This window comes from Phyllobates terribilis, unplaced genomic scaffold (assembly GCF_046119375.1).
Source record: "Phyllobates terribilis strain yellow unplaced genomic scaffold, ASM4611937v1 Scaffold_4__5_contigs__length_816908805, whole genome shotgun sequence".
Lineage (NCBI taxonomy): Eukaryota > Metazoa > Chordata > Amphibia > Anura > Dendrobatidae > Phyllobates > Phyllobates terribilis.
In genome coordinates this window covers 427,556,233-427,571,147 of record NW_027362764.1, presented here as the reverse complement: position 1 = coordinate 427,571,147, position 14,915 = coordinate 427,556,233, and the positions used below count along the sequence as shown (strand labels likewise).

At 48.3% G+C, this 14,915-nt stretch overlaps 1 protein-coding gene across 2 annotated transcripts in view; it reads left to right on the top strand.

Annotated features, from left to right (window-relative positions):
• The window catches only part of CDH18 (cadherin 18), a 1,254,587-nt gene that overhangs the window by 1,114,631 nt on the left and 125,041 nt on the right, over positions 1–14,915 (top strand). The gene's annotated exons all lie outside the window — the stretch shown is intronic.

Sequence of the window (14,915 nt, the reverse complement as noted above, 5' to 3'; positions counted from 1 at the left end):
GGATTAGTCCCCACAGCCTCGGACTCCGTGTCCGGTGAGAACTCTTCAATCAGGGCGAGCTCTACAGCTTCCAGCCCCTGACTCCTTTTAGCACTGCTCCCACTGAGCTCCTGATATTTCTTTCCTATAGCTGCTCCTCTCCAGACCAGACTATGTCTCTGTCTGGGACTCCTCTTCTCCTCTTTCTCCCTAACCCTGCCTCAGCCCCAGTCTTATATAGGGGAAGTTCTTCCCCTCCCAGGACTGGGCAGGAGGTGTGGCATGCATAGGATTCCTGGCCAGGAGACCTCCCACCTGCTCTCAGACGTAATATTGCTATTACTGTGGAAACCAGACCCCTGGGGTGCCACATTCCCCCCTAGTAAAATTTAGTACTCCGGGACTAAACATACTTTTGTAAACATAACAAGTTATAAACAGAAACAGTACAATAAAGAAAAACACATTAGGATGGTCACGGCGTGTCCGCAACCGGGTGCAGTTTTTGAAGAAAACAAGGGTGTCCATTTCACCAAAGAACAGGGAGCCGTAACCAGGTAGGGGTCTGTCCTGCCCCGAGTCTTTAACAGTCTTTAGTCCGTTCCTGGGTTACGCTCCAAACATATGTACAAAGGATTCCGGATAATCCATAACCGACACCTATAAAATAACTAGAAATACACAATTATTCACAAGCAACAATAAACAGGTAAATACAAATAAAACAGTTTGAGCACTTTAAATCCTCCAACGTACGGGCAACTGGCCTCTAGTGACCCTAGTAGACCTACGGAGCTGACTGACTGGTCCTGAATTACAGGGTGTAGGGGCTGTCAAAGGTAAGCTGGGCAGCTGTCTACGAGCTCTTTGGCTCACTAGGGGCACGGCAGGCTCACTATAAGCAGAGGGTTGATCCTCCTGGTCTGCTTGTGTGGGGTCTTCTTCCTCCTGGACCGGCTGCTCTTCCAGCTCTACCTGTTTCTCCGTAGGTACTTGAGATGCTGGTTGGAGGAAGGTGAGGACGGGTACCACAACAGCGCCATTGACTTGAGTCCAAGACCGAGGGAAGTCTCCGAGCACAGTACTGACCATATCTTCCCTTTCCTCTGCGGGTCGAGGGTCTTCCTGTTCTTCTTCAGGGTTCCGTAGCTGTTCGGGACACTTCTTCAGGTGATCTCGGGATACAATGGCTGTGGTTTCTCCTCCATCCTTACTGATTGTGCAGACTTTCGGGTTCTCATGGCTTGAGGGCAGTACGGTGTACGGGTCCTTCTCCCACTGGTCGTCCAACTTGTGGAGCCGTCTCTTCCTCTTCAAGACCTGCTCTCCAGGTACCAGGGGAACAGCGGGAGCATACTGGTTGTAAGTCTTCTCCTGTCTTTCTCTAGCTTGACAGAGACTTCGCTCCACGCTCTCCTGTACTTTCCGGTACTGCTGCTGCCTCTCTGTGTCCCAGTCTGCTTCTGGTGAAGTGTCCTCGGGTGTCAGGACTCCCATATCCAGGTCAACAGGCAGCTTACCAGGTCTTGCTCTCATTAGGTAAGCCGGGGTACAGTTGGTAGAACCTACTGGGATGTGGTTGTATAGGTCCACCAGATCAGGCAGTTTCTCAGGCCACAGACTGCGTTCTTCCAGGGGCAATGTTTTCAAAAGGTCTATCACCACCTGGTTCATTTTCTCGCAGAGTCCATTGGTTTGTGGATGATAGGGTGTTGTTCTTATCTTCCGGCAGCCATACAGAGTGCAGAACTCCTGGAAGACCTCCGCTTCAAAGGCAGGTCCCTGGTCCGTCAGCACCTGCTCTGGGTATCCGTGTGGATGGCAGAAGTGCTGCTGGAAGGCTCTAGCTGCTGTTTGAGCCGTTAAGTCCTTGACGGGGACGACAACCAAGAGCCGGGAGTAGTGATCCACGATGGTTAACGCATAGACGTAGCCACTTCTGCTGGGGGTCAGTTTTACATGATCCAAGGCAACCAGTTCCAACGGCTGCTTGGTGACGATGGACTGCAGGGGAGTCTTCTGGCTAGCACGGTCCTTCCTTCTTAGGTTGCATGGGCCACAGTCTCTGCACCACCTCTCGATGGTTCCTCTCATGCCTACCCAATGGAACCGCCCGCGCAGCAGGAACTCCAGCTTCTTCCATCCGAAGTGCCCAGCTCCGTTGTGGTATGCCTCCAGTACCATAGCCGTGTCTCTTCTTGGCACCACTACTTGTCAGATCAGTTCATGCGTCCGGGAGTTAACCATTCTGCGGCAAAACTTCCCCTTATAAAGGAACAGTCGACTCTTCTCAACCCACAGTTGCTTGGCCTCCTCCGGAGCGTCTTGGTCAAGGCAGGCATCTGGCTGCGTCAGCATCTCCTTCACCAGTCGGACGGCGAGGTCACTGTCTTGCGTTTCCGCCCAGTTGTAATGAGGTAAGGGGTTGAACGTAGCAGATTGCTTACCCCTTACACGGTGGGAATACTGGATAGTCCCATGACGGTGGAACGCGGGGAGTTCAACTTCTTCCAGTTCCTCTGGATCTTCCCCTACGTCCGGTAGGTTTGGCATTCTGGACAAGGCATCCGCGTTGGTATTGGAGCGTCCTGCCCGGTATTTGATCGTGAACTCATAGTTGGACAGGCGGGCCATCCATCTCTGCTCCAGGGCACCGAGTCTTGCTGTATCCAGGTGTGTCAACGGGTTGTTATCCGTGTACACGGTGAACCGGGAAGAGGCGAGGTAGTGCCTAAAGCGTTCGGTGACTGCCCACACCACTGCCAGGAACTCTAGCTTGAATGAGCTGTAATTCTCAGGGTTTCTTTCGGTGGGTCGCAGTTTTCGGCTGGCGTAAGCAATTACCCGTTCTTTCCCCTGCTGGATCTGGGACAGTACGGCTCCTAGCCCGACGTTACTTGCGTCGGTGTAGAGGATAAAGGGCTGGCTGTAATCAGGGTACGCCAGGATTTCATTCCCCGTGAGGGCCATCTTCAGCTGGCGGAAGGACTCTTCTTCCAGCTTCTCCCATCTGAAGGGTGGCTTCTGGTTCTTGGCCTTCCTGGACTGGTCTATCAGGAGGTCCTGCATAGGAGCTGCCTTTTTGGTGAAACCGGGAATGAATCTTCGGTAGTAGCCTACCAACCCGAGGAACTGCCGCACTTCCTTTACGCTGGAGGGGCTTGGCCATTCCTTAATTGCGGTGATCTTATCAGGGTCGGGAGCCACTCCGTCAGCACTCACCACTTGTCCCAGGTACTGCACCTTTGGTTTCAGGAGGTGACACTTGGAGGGTTTCACCTTTAGGCCGTAGTTTGCCAGGGCTTCGAACACTTCTGCCAGGTGTTTCAGGTGGTCCTCGTAGGTCTTGGAGTAGACGATGACATCGTCCAGGTATAACAGGACCGTCTCGAAGTTTCGGTGTCCCAGACAGCATTCCATCAATCGTTGGAAGGTTCCTGGTGCGTTGCAGAGTCCGAACGGCATGCAGGTAAGCTCGCTAAGTCCCATCGGGGTGGTGAATGCGGTCTTCTCCCGGTCCGCCTCTGCTACAGGAACCTGCCAGTACCCGCTAGTGAGATCCAAAGTGGAGAAGAAGTTAGCAGATTTTAAAGCAGCCAAAGACTCCTCTATCCTTGGTAAGGGGTACGCATCTTTGTGTGTGATACGGTTGATTTTCCGGTAGTCTACACACATTCTCATGGTGTTGTCCTTCTTTTTAACCAAGACTAGTGGAGCTGCCCAGGGGCTACAGCTATCCCTGATTACTCCAGCCTCCTTCATGTCCCTAAGCATCCCCTTGGCGTGTTGGTAGTGTGCAGGGGGTACGGGTCGGTATCTCTCCTTTATGGGAGGATGGTCTCCCGTGGGGATGTGGTGTTCTACCCCCTTTACTCGCCCGAAGTCTAACGGGTGTTTACTAAACACTCTCTCGTACTCTTGAACCACCCGATAGACTCCCTGTTTCCGGTGTGAGGGAGTGGAGTCAGTTCCCAAATGTAGTTGCTGACACCAGTCCTCCATTGGTTTCTTAGAGCCATTACCTTCCTCTGGGTGAGATGGAGGCAAGGGTTCCACTGACTGTACAAAATTTTGGTCGATTGTATACAATTTGGCTAGCGTGGCATACCGGGGCAGGTATACTTCCCTCTTCCCGATATTTATTATGCGAACGGGCACCCTCCTATGGCGTACATCAACCACCCCCCGTGCCGTCAAAATGGTGGGCCTACTGTCTGAGTAGACTGGTTCCACCATTGCCTGGTAATCTCTACCTCTCAGACCAATAGCTGCCCGGCACCAAATCATCATTTCACTTTTCGGGGGCATGGCAATAGGGAAAGGGTCACACATTCTCACGCTTCCTATCTCACCACCGGAGAGTTCCACCTGTTGCCGCCGCATCAGTGCCCGGATCTCTTTTTGGAGCACTCGCTGCTGGCCAGAGCTGGCGTTCTTGGCAACCTGCTGTAAAATGAAAATCACCTCTGCAAGACAATTTTCAATCACATTAGTTCCTAGAGTTATCTTTGGGTGACTCTCGCGCTTGTCAATGTCTACAATGATCAGTCCCTGTGCTGCCAGTTCGACTCTACCGATTTTAATGGTCATCTCTTTAAATCCGATCTGTGGCACGGGCTGACCATTGCTGGCAATGATACTCAAGTCGTCGTCAGGGTAGCGGGTTATATCCGAGTCATTCCAGTACTGCTTGAAGAGCACGTACGGGATGGTGGTGACCTGTGACCCAGTGTCAAGTAGGGCACTCATAGGAATGCCATCCAGTACCACAGGCAAGACTGGACGTCCTCCCACGTATTTGTCACGCCAGTTCGATGGGCCTGGTGATCTTATTCCTAGGGGTTGGCCCTCTACCCCAGGTTGTGCCAGTTTAAAGGACAGTACCTTGCCATATGTCCGGGTTGATTGCAGCGGCGGCAGATGGGTTGTCCGTCCTCATTGTATCGGTCGCTGGGTCTTCCTCTGGCCGGTGGGGTCCTCCTTGGTCGACGCCACGGGATGTCCTCCGGTCCGGATGCCAGCTGGATCTTCCCTGGAGCAGAAACCTGTAAAGACTGCACAGTTCGGGTTAGCGCAGCAACGCTTTTAGCTAGCTCTTGGACCTGATGGTGCAGGTCTGGAGCCGGGTCATTGTTCAAAGCCTGCGCGTCAGCTCCCACAGGCCCTGCCGACAAGGGCGCCGCCTCCTGGTGGTAAGCGGTAGTAGGGCGCCTGTGGGTCACCACGCCACCCGGTGCCGGTTCTCGGAGCACCCGTATGGCTCTGTCCTTGAACTGTGCAATGTCCAGATGAGGATCCTGTAAGGCCATTGCCCGCAACTGGGTTCGGTGGGCATTGCAATATAGTCCCTCTATAAATTGTTCGGTCAACAGCCTGTCCTCGTTTCCCACGCCGTCAGGGTCGGTCTGCTTAATGGCTCTCAGGGCCTCTTGTAGGTTTAGTGCATAGTCCCTTATATTCTCATGTGCTCGCTGTTTGCACCCGTAGAATCTAAGCTTAATCTCGGCTGAGGTGCGGGTATCAAAGGTGTCCTTCAGCCGGGTTAATATCCCTGCGACAGTCCTCCTCCCAGGTGGCCAGGACTTTACCTCCCTTTGGGCTGCCCCGGTTAGTTGGGCCACCAGGATGCTCACTTTTTGCTCTTCTGTGAGGGGGTACACCTGGAAGAGGCTATCCAGCTTTTCTCTAAAGTCATTCAGGGTATGTGACTCCCCTGAGTACTGGGGTAGCCAGGCTGCCCCCGGGATATAGGGCATGGTGAAAAGCATGACCGCATCAGCGGCGGCACTGGCGGTGGCTGTGGCAGTGAAGCTCTCCTCCGTATCCGACATCCTCCTCCCCCCTAGTGGACCGTGGCCTACCTTGCGATGATCCTCTTCCGTAGGCCGCGGTTCCGCAGTGGATCGTCAGGGTTGAGGACCTTCCGTCGCGCTCCTGTGACGTCGGCGTCTGCTGGGCTCCTTCCAGAACCTTACGCAACGTCCTGACGTGAGGCGGGGATTCAGTTCTCGCGCGCTTTCAGAGTCCACGCCCCTCTTCTTCCCGCGCGGCGTCTTCAAGATGGCGTCCAACGGCGGGAAAACTCCACGGATGGCGGGAAGAAGGCAGAAGATGGCGCCGGATGGCGGGAAAACTTCACGGATGGCGGGAAGAAGGCAGAAGATGGCGCCGGATGGCGGGAATCTTCACCACAGGTAAGTTTAACAGTCTTCTTTCAGGCACGCAGTACCCGGTGGTTGCGGGCACGGAATCCTGCCGACTACGCCAAAGTTGACGCGCCCCTGGGCCTGAGTCGTGCGGCATCGCGCGCACGGGGGCTTACCCGGAGCCGGATCAGATAGGGGTAGTAGTCTCGTGGCGGTGACCCGGTCCGTGCCCAGGGAGTCAAACTGAGTGGCAGTATTTAGCAGTAGATGTTAGAATGTTCGACTACGCCACCCGTTGAATGCGGCTATGAGGCCGCCGCTGCAGGGCAGACCGCTGAGGCCGGTGGTACGATTGTGCAGCGTAGATGGTATAACCCCCAACGGGAGGGGTATGGCCTCAGGGCAGCCGACGTGTTTGAAGGGGGTAGCAGAATAGCATACAGGTAGCAGGAACCACTCAGAGACGGTGCGGTGTAGTTCAGGGTCTTTACTGATGACAAAGGTAGACCCTCCCGGAGTACTGGCTAGCGATCGGGGCCTGGTCAGTCCTTGAGCAGATGGGATCTCCCCTGGCCAGGCGGAGTTGTAGGCCTCCCCAACTAATTGTACTCTTCTGGCTACCTTGCTAGAGGCGGGTAAAAGTAGCCCACGTCCCTGAGTGTACCGTGTGGTGCTCACCCGTATGGCCGGTGACTCGGGGCCTTCTGGTAGCTTCCGCTCCACGACGGCGGTGCTGGTCCCTTGCGTGTGACCGTGCCTTCGGGTTTCTTGGCCAGAGGACCTGAAATCCCCTGCCGGTCGGTTTCTGCTGCTGGGTAAGGATTAGTCCCCACAGCCTCGGACTCCGTGTCCGGTGAGAACTCTTCAATCAGGGCGAGCTCTACAGCTTCCAGCCCCTGACTCCTTTTAGCACTGCTCCCACTGAGCTCCTGATCTTTCTTTCCTATAGCTGCTCCTCTCCAGACCAGACTATGTCTCTGTCTGGGACTCCTCTTCTCCTCTTTCTCCTTAACCCTGCCTCAGCCCCAGTCTTATATAGGGGAAGTTCTTCCCCTCCCAGGACTGGGCAGGAGGTGTGGCATGCATAGGATTCCTGGCCAGGAGACCTCCCACCTGCTCTCAGACGTAATATTGCTATTACTGTGGAAACCAGACCCCTGGGGTGCCACACCCTCACAAACTGAGATCAGCTTCTGGAAATGTCACTGCTCCCCTTGCCGGGACTCTGTGCATGGGGAGCAGTGAATTCATTCTCCTTAATAGATGGCACACAGTGTAGCCGCAATGCGGCTCCTGCTGCAGCCGGGCGATCGTGTGTGCCCGCTATTAAAGAGCATGAATATTCACCCCTCTCCACTCCCATGGGCACGGAGAGGTGGTGAATATTCATGCCCATTTATAGTGGGCACACACGATCACCCGGCAACAGCAGGAGCCATGCTGCGGCTACATTGTGTGCCGGCTATTAAGGAGAATGAATATTCCCCATGGGCGTGGGGAGCACTGCATATTTATTTTCTTTAGCAGCGAGGAGAGTGTAGGCTGCAGCAGGCAGCTGCTGCCTCCTGTGCCCCGCTCCTCTACTACTACCGCTCCCCCCACACCTCCCACTATATATATATATATATATATATATATATATGTATATATATATATATATATATACCCCCCATCAATTTCGAACTATAGGACGCACCCCCATTTTGTAAGAAAAAAATAAACAATAAAAATACACATGTTTGGTATCATCATGTCCGGAATGACCTGACCTATAAAACTGTTCCACCAGTTAACCCCAACTGTGCTTTATCATAATACAACCGAACAAAAAGTGCACTAAAACGATATAAAAAATATATGTAAATAAAAATGGTACCACTGAAAACTTCATCTTGTACCACAAAAAACAAGCTGCCATACAGCCCCATCAGCCGAAAAATTACTACACTCTAGCTCTCAAAATAAAGCGATGCAAACAATTTTTTTTTTCTATCAAATAGTTTTTGTTGTGTAAAAGTCTCAAAACATAAAAAAAATATATAAATGTGGTATCTCTATAATCATACTGACCTGAAGAATAAAGCTGCTTTATTCGTTTTACCACACACGGAACGGCATAAAAAAATTTTCCTGAATTACTGGTGCCTGTTCATTATACTTCCCAAAAATTGGAATAGAAAGCGATCAAAAAATTTCATGTGCCCGAGAATGGTACCAATAAAAACGTCAACTCGTCCCGCACAAAAAAACAAGCCCTCACATGACTCTGTCGGCGGAAATGTGAAAAAATTATAGCTATCAAAATATCGCAATGAAAGAACTACTTTTTGCAAAAAATGCATCTTTTAGTGTGTGACAGCAGCCAAACATAAAATACTATATAAATCTGGTATCACTGTAATCGTACCAACCCGAAAAATAAAGACGTCTAATCACTTATACGAAGAATGGCGTAAAAAATAAATAAAATCTGTTATTTATGTTCTGTTGATTTGTTCATTCTGCCTACCAACGATTACAGTAAAGCTTGTTGCACATTTATCCTGCACACTGTGATGAGAGCTTACGCCGGGGTTTTTGTGTAAATCTCTGAAATATGTGATTCAGACGGAATCCCCCAGCAGAAGATTCCCTATAATGAGGCAAATGGAGGCACTATGGACGCCGTCTGCCCTGTGATCCGGGAGTATCCGTATTTTTAGGAGTGCATAAAAGTGCCATCGGCCACAATTTTGTGTACTTCAGAAAAGAAGTACAATGCTGAACAGAGGCCAGACACTGTCCAGATCAGAGTAACTCTGCTGACTCATTATGGTGAATTGATCCCTCGGGGGTTTCATCTGAATCATGTCACATGGAGATTTAGCTGGAAACTCCAAAGTAAGTGCTCCGCGTATAGCACCAGATAAATGTGATCCAAAATGTTATGTAAAATGTTCCCAATAAAAGCTTCAACTCAATTCACAAATAAAGCTCCCACTCACAAGTACAAAGGCTCTGGAAAAGCGTTATGGCTCCTCGCCCCCCAAAAGAAATTCAGTGAATTCTGTGCTCCCAAATCCAAATGCTCCGCTCTCTTCTGAGCCCCATTGTGTCTAAACCACATTTAGCATCCACATGTTTGGTATTTCTATAACGATGAGAGCCCACCTAATTTACAGGTGCATGTCTCCAGAAGCACAAGCTGGGCACAACCTACTGGTCACTGCAACGACAGTTTACAATTTTCACTCAGCAAAATCCACTACTGCTTGTTTCTGGAAAACACCCATGGAGCCAAAATCATCATTACACTTGTTGATAAATTTCCAAAGGGGTATAATTTACAAAGTGGGGTCACTTGAGGAGGGATTCTGCTCTTCTAGCACTTAGGGACTCTGTATATGTAGTCTGCAAACTATTCTAGAAAAATATGTGCTCCAGCAGGTATATAACGTTCACATCCTCCCAAATCTCGCTGTGTGGCTAAACAGTACTGTACTGCAAAATATGGGGTATTTCTACATTTAGCAGAAATTGGTTGACAAATTTTGATGCCATTTTTACCCATTTTCCATTGTGAAAATATAAAATCTGGGGTGAAAAAAAATTTTGCTTTTAAAAATTGAATTGTTTTTTCCTCACTGCCCATTGCTATAAAATGCCGTGACAAATCTGCAGAGTTAATATGATTACTGCATCTCTAGATGAATTCATTAAGAATTGTAGTTTGTAAACTGGGGTCACTTATGTGGGGTCCGGCTGTTCTGGTACCTCAGGTTCTTTACTAATGTGACATGACATCCTCAAACCAGTCCAGCAAAATCTTAACTGCGATATGGCGCTTCTTCCCTTCTGAGCTTTGCACTGTGCCTCAAAAGTAGTTTTTGACCACATATGGGGTATTTGCATACTCAGGAGAAATTTCACAACAAACTTTGTGGGCCATTTAGTCCTGCTATCCTTGTGAAATTTAAAAACATTGGGGCTAAAACAATATTTTTGTGGAAAAAAATATTTTTTGATTTTCATAAATCAACATTGTAAAATTCTGTGAAGCACCTGTCGGTTCAAGGTGCTCACTAAGTCTAGATAAATTAATTGAGTGGTCTAGTTTCCACAATGGGGTCACTTGTGGAGGTTTCCACTGTTTAGGCACATTAGGGGCTCTCCAAAAGCGACATGACTCCCGCAGACCATTCCATCAAAATCTGCATTCCAAAATGTCACAACTTCCTTTCTGAGCCCTGACATGCTCCCAAACAATAGTTTTTACTCTCATATGGGGTATCTGTTTACTCAGGAGAAATTTCACAACAAATTTTGCTGTCCATCTTCTGTCACTCTTGTTGAAATGCAATATTTGGGGCTAAAAAACATTTTTGTGGGAAAAATGTAATTTTTTTTTTTTTTTTGCTGCTCAACTTTATAAACTTTTGTGAAGCACATGGGGGTTCAACGTGCTCACCAGACATCTAAATAAGTTGCCCGATGGGTCTAGTTTCCAAAATGGTTTCACTTGTTGTGGGTTTCCAAGCACATCAGGGGCTTTCCAATGCGACATGGCATCCGCTAGTTATTCCAGCAAATTTTGCATTCAAAAAGGAGCTCCTTCCCTTCCAAGCCCTGCTGTGCACTCAAACGGTAGTTTTCCTCCACATATTATGTATCGGTGTACTCAGGAAAAATTGCACAAAAAACGTATGGTGCAATTTCTTCTGTTACCCTTGCAAAAATACAAAATTTGGGGCTAAAAAACATATTTTTTATTTTCATGACTCAATATTATAAACTTCTATGAAGCCCCTGAGGGTTCAAGGTGCTCACTACACATTTATTCCCTGAGGGGTCTAGTATCCAGAATGGTGTAATTTGTGGGGGTGTTTCCACTGTTTAGGCACATCAGGGGGTCTCCAAATTCGACATGGCATCCGTTAATTATGCCAGCTAATTTTACATTCAAAAAGTCAAATGGCGCTCCTTCCCTTCTGAGCCCTACCGTGAACTCAAAAAGTGATTTTCCCCAAAAATATAAGGAATCGGTGTGCTCAGGAGAAATTGGTTGTTTTTTAAAGAAGTGCTTGTGACTTTGAAATGTGTTGCATAAAAACCGCAATTTAATAAACCCTTCTGAACTGACGTCTTCAATAAACCAGCAGCTTGGGAAGTATCCAGAAATGTCTATAGATCCTGATATTCATCAGTTTTGATAAAACTGTGGATCCGCAGCAGCTGAACACAAAACTTAAAATGCCAAATAATATGGATCAGGAAAGCACAATCTGATATAAATACTTTTAATTGTTTGTTGGATAAGACCCTATTTGCGCTATTTTCTCCTTTGTGTTTAATCTATTAATAACTGTGAAACACCTGAAGGGTTAATAAACTTCTTGAATGTGGTATGGAGCACCTTAAGGGGTGTCGTTTTTTAAGAATAATGTCACATTTCTTAACTATTTTGTGTGACATAACTCTTTGATTTAAGGGCATGAAAATTAAAATTTGAAAATTGCAAAATTGTCAAAATTTTCGCGACATTTCTGATTTTTTTTTACAAATAAACGTGAGTAGTATCAAATAAATTTTACTACTATTATGAAGTACAATATGTAATGAAAAAACATTCTCAGAATCTGTGGGATTCATTGAAGCGTTCCAGAGTTATTATCTCATAAAGTGACACTGGTCAGAATTAAAAAAATTGGTCTGGTCATGAAGGTGAAAACAATCTTTGGGATGTAGGAGTTAAATAAAATGTTCCTGTGCTGAGATAATCTTATATATGTGCCCCTGATATGTAATGTGTAATGGCTGTGTCTGACCGTGCTGTAACATGGTCTGATCATACCACATCTCCTGGGCAAGGGAGGAGAAAAAAACTATACAGACATTACAGCATGGGATTGCAAATGATTCTTTCTTTGAAGTGATCCCATGCTGTAATGTCTGTATACTCTTTTGCATCCTCCCCATTACACAGCACACAGCAGGGGCACATTGATACAATTATCTCAGTACAAGAACATTTTATTTAAATGCATCCAAATGTGGATATTATTATTATTCCAAGATCTATTGATTAAAATAAACTTTTGTCCATGGGAAAACCCATTTAAACACACTTTAGCCAGCAGAACACTTTAGCAGAACTTATTAGAACTTCCACAATATAAAAGGTGCTCATTGCATATTTTATATTAAGAAGTCCTGTGCTACACTAATTTTCTGTGTTGTTCATGACCCGGCATACATATGGACAAACAAGGATATCATCATATATGTATCCTTTAGGCTATGTGCCCATGATGCAGAAATGCTCCGGATTTTTTCCTGAGCGTTTCTGTGTCTCCCTGGCAGAAAAAACGCATGCGGATTGTACATTCGGATTGTACATGCATTTTTCCTGCCAGGGACAAGCGGAAGTGAAGAGTTCTTCACATGCATTTCCACATGCGGGTTGTCAAGCGCTTTCCAAGTGATTTTAGCATCACTTGATAAGTGCTTGACAACTTGGTCACACTATATAAATCCATGCAAACGGCATGGATTTATATAGTGTGACCCCAAAGAATGGTAAAAAATAAAAAAATAAATATATACTTACCTTCGATGGCCCCCGATGTCTTTATCCGATGCGTCCTGGCCTGCCGGCAGCTCGAGGTACACTAAAGGACCTGCCCACATCGGCGGTCATGTGACCCCTCACATGACTAAATGACGTCATGGCAAGTCCTTGAGTCCACCGCGAGCTTCCGGCAAGCCAGGACGCATAGGACAAAAACACCGGGAGCCATTAGAAGGTAAGTATAATGTATATCTTTTATTTTATTCTATTTTTTTACAGGTACTATGGTACCCGGGTCCGTAGGAGAGTCTCCTCTTCTCCAAACCCGAGTACCATCCGCACATTGAACCGCATGGAATCCACATGTACAGATGCAGTGATGCAGATTCCATGCATTCCAATGCAAGTCAATGGCGGCGAAAATGCCGTGTTTCCACAAAATAATTGGTAGTGCTGCGTAAATTTTCCGCAATGATAATCCGCAGCGGAAATTTCCGCAGCATGTGCACAGCATGCGGATTCTCATTGGGGAGCATGGCAGACCTTCTGCCAAGCATTTTTTAAGTGTTTCTGCAGCGGAATTGCCGCTGCGGAAACACTTAAAAAACGCATAGTGGGCACAAAGCCTTAAAGTGCACAGACAGAGCAACATGTCGAAATGCAAGAGATCAGCTTTTTTTCTGGGAGATGGAGAATCTCCTGCTAACTGTAAATCAACGTTTTATCTACATATGACAAGTTTTTTTTTCTTTCAGCCTGTGCACCAAAGACCCACTATATTAACCCTCAAATGGACATAAGCCTTTCCTAAACAGTTAGCAAATTCAGCTCACTTTCTCCTGCTCAGCATTACACAGATAGAGAGAACTATGTAGCCTTTAGTTATCTCAGTGATAGTGACGCGCCCCCTGGGCCGTGTGTGTAGGGGAATACCCGGAGCTCGGTCTCTGTGTAATGCTAGGGGTTGTAGTCTCCGTGGCGGCGACCCGGTCCCGTGGCTCAGGGTGGTCAAACCAGTGGCGGATCTGTTTACTTGGTTTTTAATATTTAAATGTCCGACTACGCCACCCATGGATTGCGGTCACTGAGAACCGCTGCTGCGGGCAGACCGCTGAGGCTTATGTTGTGTGTGCAGCAGGGGGTAGTATAACTCCCCATGGGAGGAGTATAGCCTCAGGGCAGTGAGTGCAGATTGTGAGGGTGATGGTGCGCGGGAGCAACAGTAATGACTCAGAGTCCAGTGATGCAGTCCAGGGTCTTTACTCACAGTTTTACACTCCAAGCCACTTCTGCAGGTAATGGCTGCCAATGTCGTGCTGTGCTCACCAGGTGAGGGGCTCGGCCAACTCCCAGGTACCTTTGGAATGCTTTTCAGGACCCCCTTCGTGTGTCCTTTCTCTGGCCTGTCGTACCCCACAATTGACCAAGTTTCTGTCCAGCTGCCTCGAGCCTTGGCGGGCAAACGTATGTTCCGTTTCCTTGGGTCCTATATGGTGCCTTCCTAATGGGTGTAGTGAAGGGCCATGCAAGTACAATGCCACGGCCTCCATTTACTAGCTGAGGGTAGTTGCTCTCCTCCACTAGATGAGGGATCCGGTTCCCTTTCTTGGCCTGTCCCCCTTACTCTGGTAGTGGCAGGCGTGCGGTGGCGGCTGGCCGGTCCACGCCCCTGGGGTCCCTTCACTCCATTCCTTTCCTCTCCTTTCTTCTCCTCCAGGCTCAGGCCTTGAGACTTGGCCTGCCTGCGGAGCAGAGCCCGTACAGAGCCCCTGCTCCAGCCTCCTCTCTCTCTGCTCTCTCCCACTTTCTACTCTCTGACTCTAAGTTGGTGCCTGACATATATACTCCCCTATACAGTGCACCCTGGATCTACTCTCCCCACCCACACACTACCAGGTTCCCCCATTCTAGGTGTTCCCTCCCCCCACTCCAGCCAGGGACAGGGACAGTTGTGCTCACTCTTGGGAGCATTGTCGCCCTGCCCCCCGGAAATGTGGTGTAGTGCATGTGGGTGTTAGGGTCCTGAGCCACACTCCATCCTTACCTGGAAGTGAGATATCACACCTCTGGGTGTGATGCAATACCTCTGTAGCTACCGAACCCTCAGGGTGCTACATTCCCCCCTGGTAATTCACAGCAAAAGACAATTGATTGCAAGACATGCAAAAACATTTTAAATGCAACCATATAAAAGCAATTCAACATTTTCTTTTTCCCTTTATGGGAGACAACTTTTCCTGTTA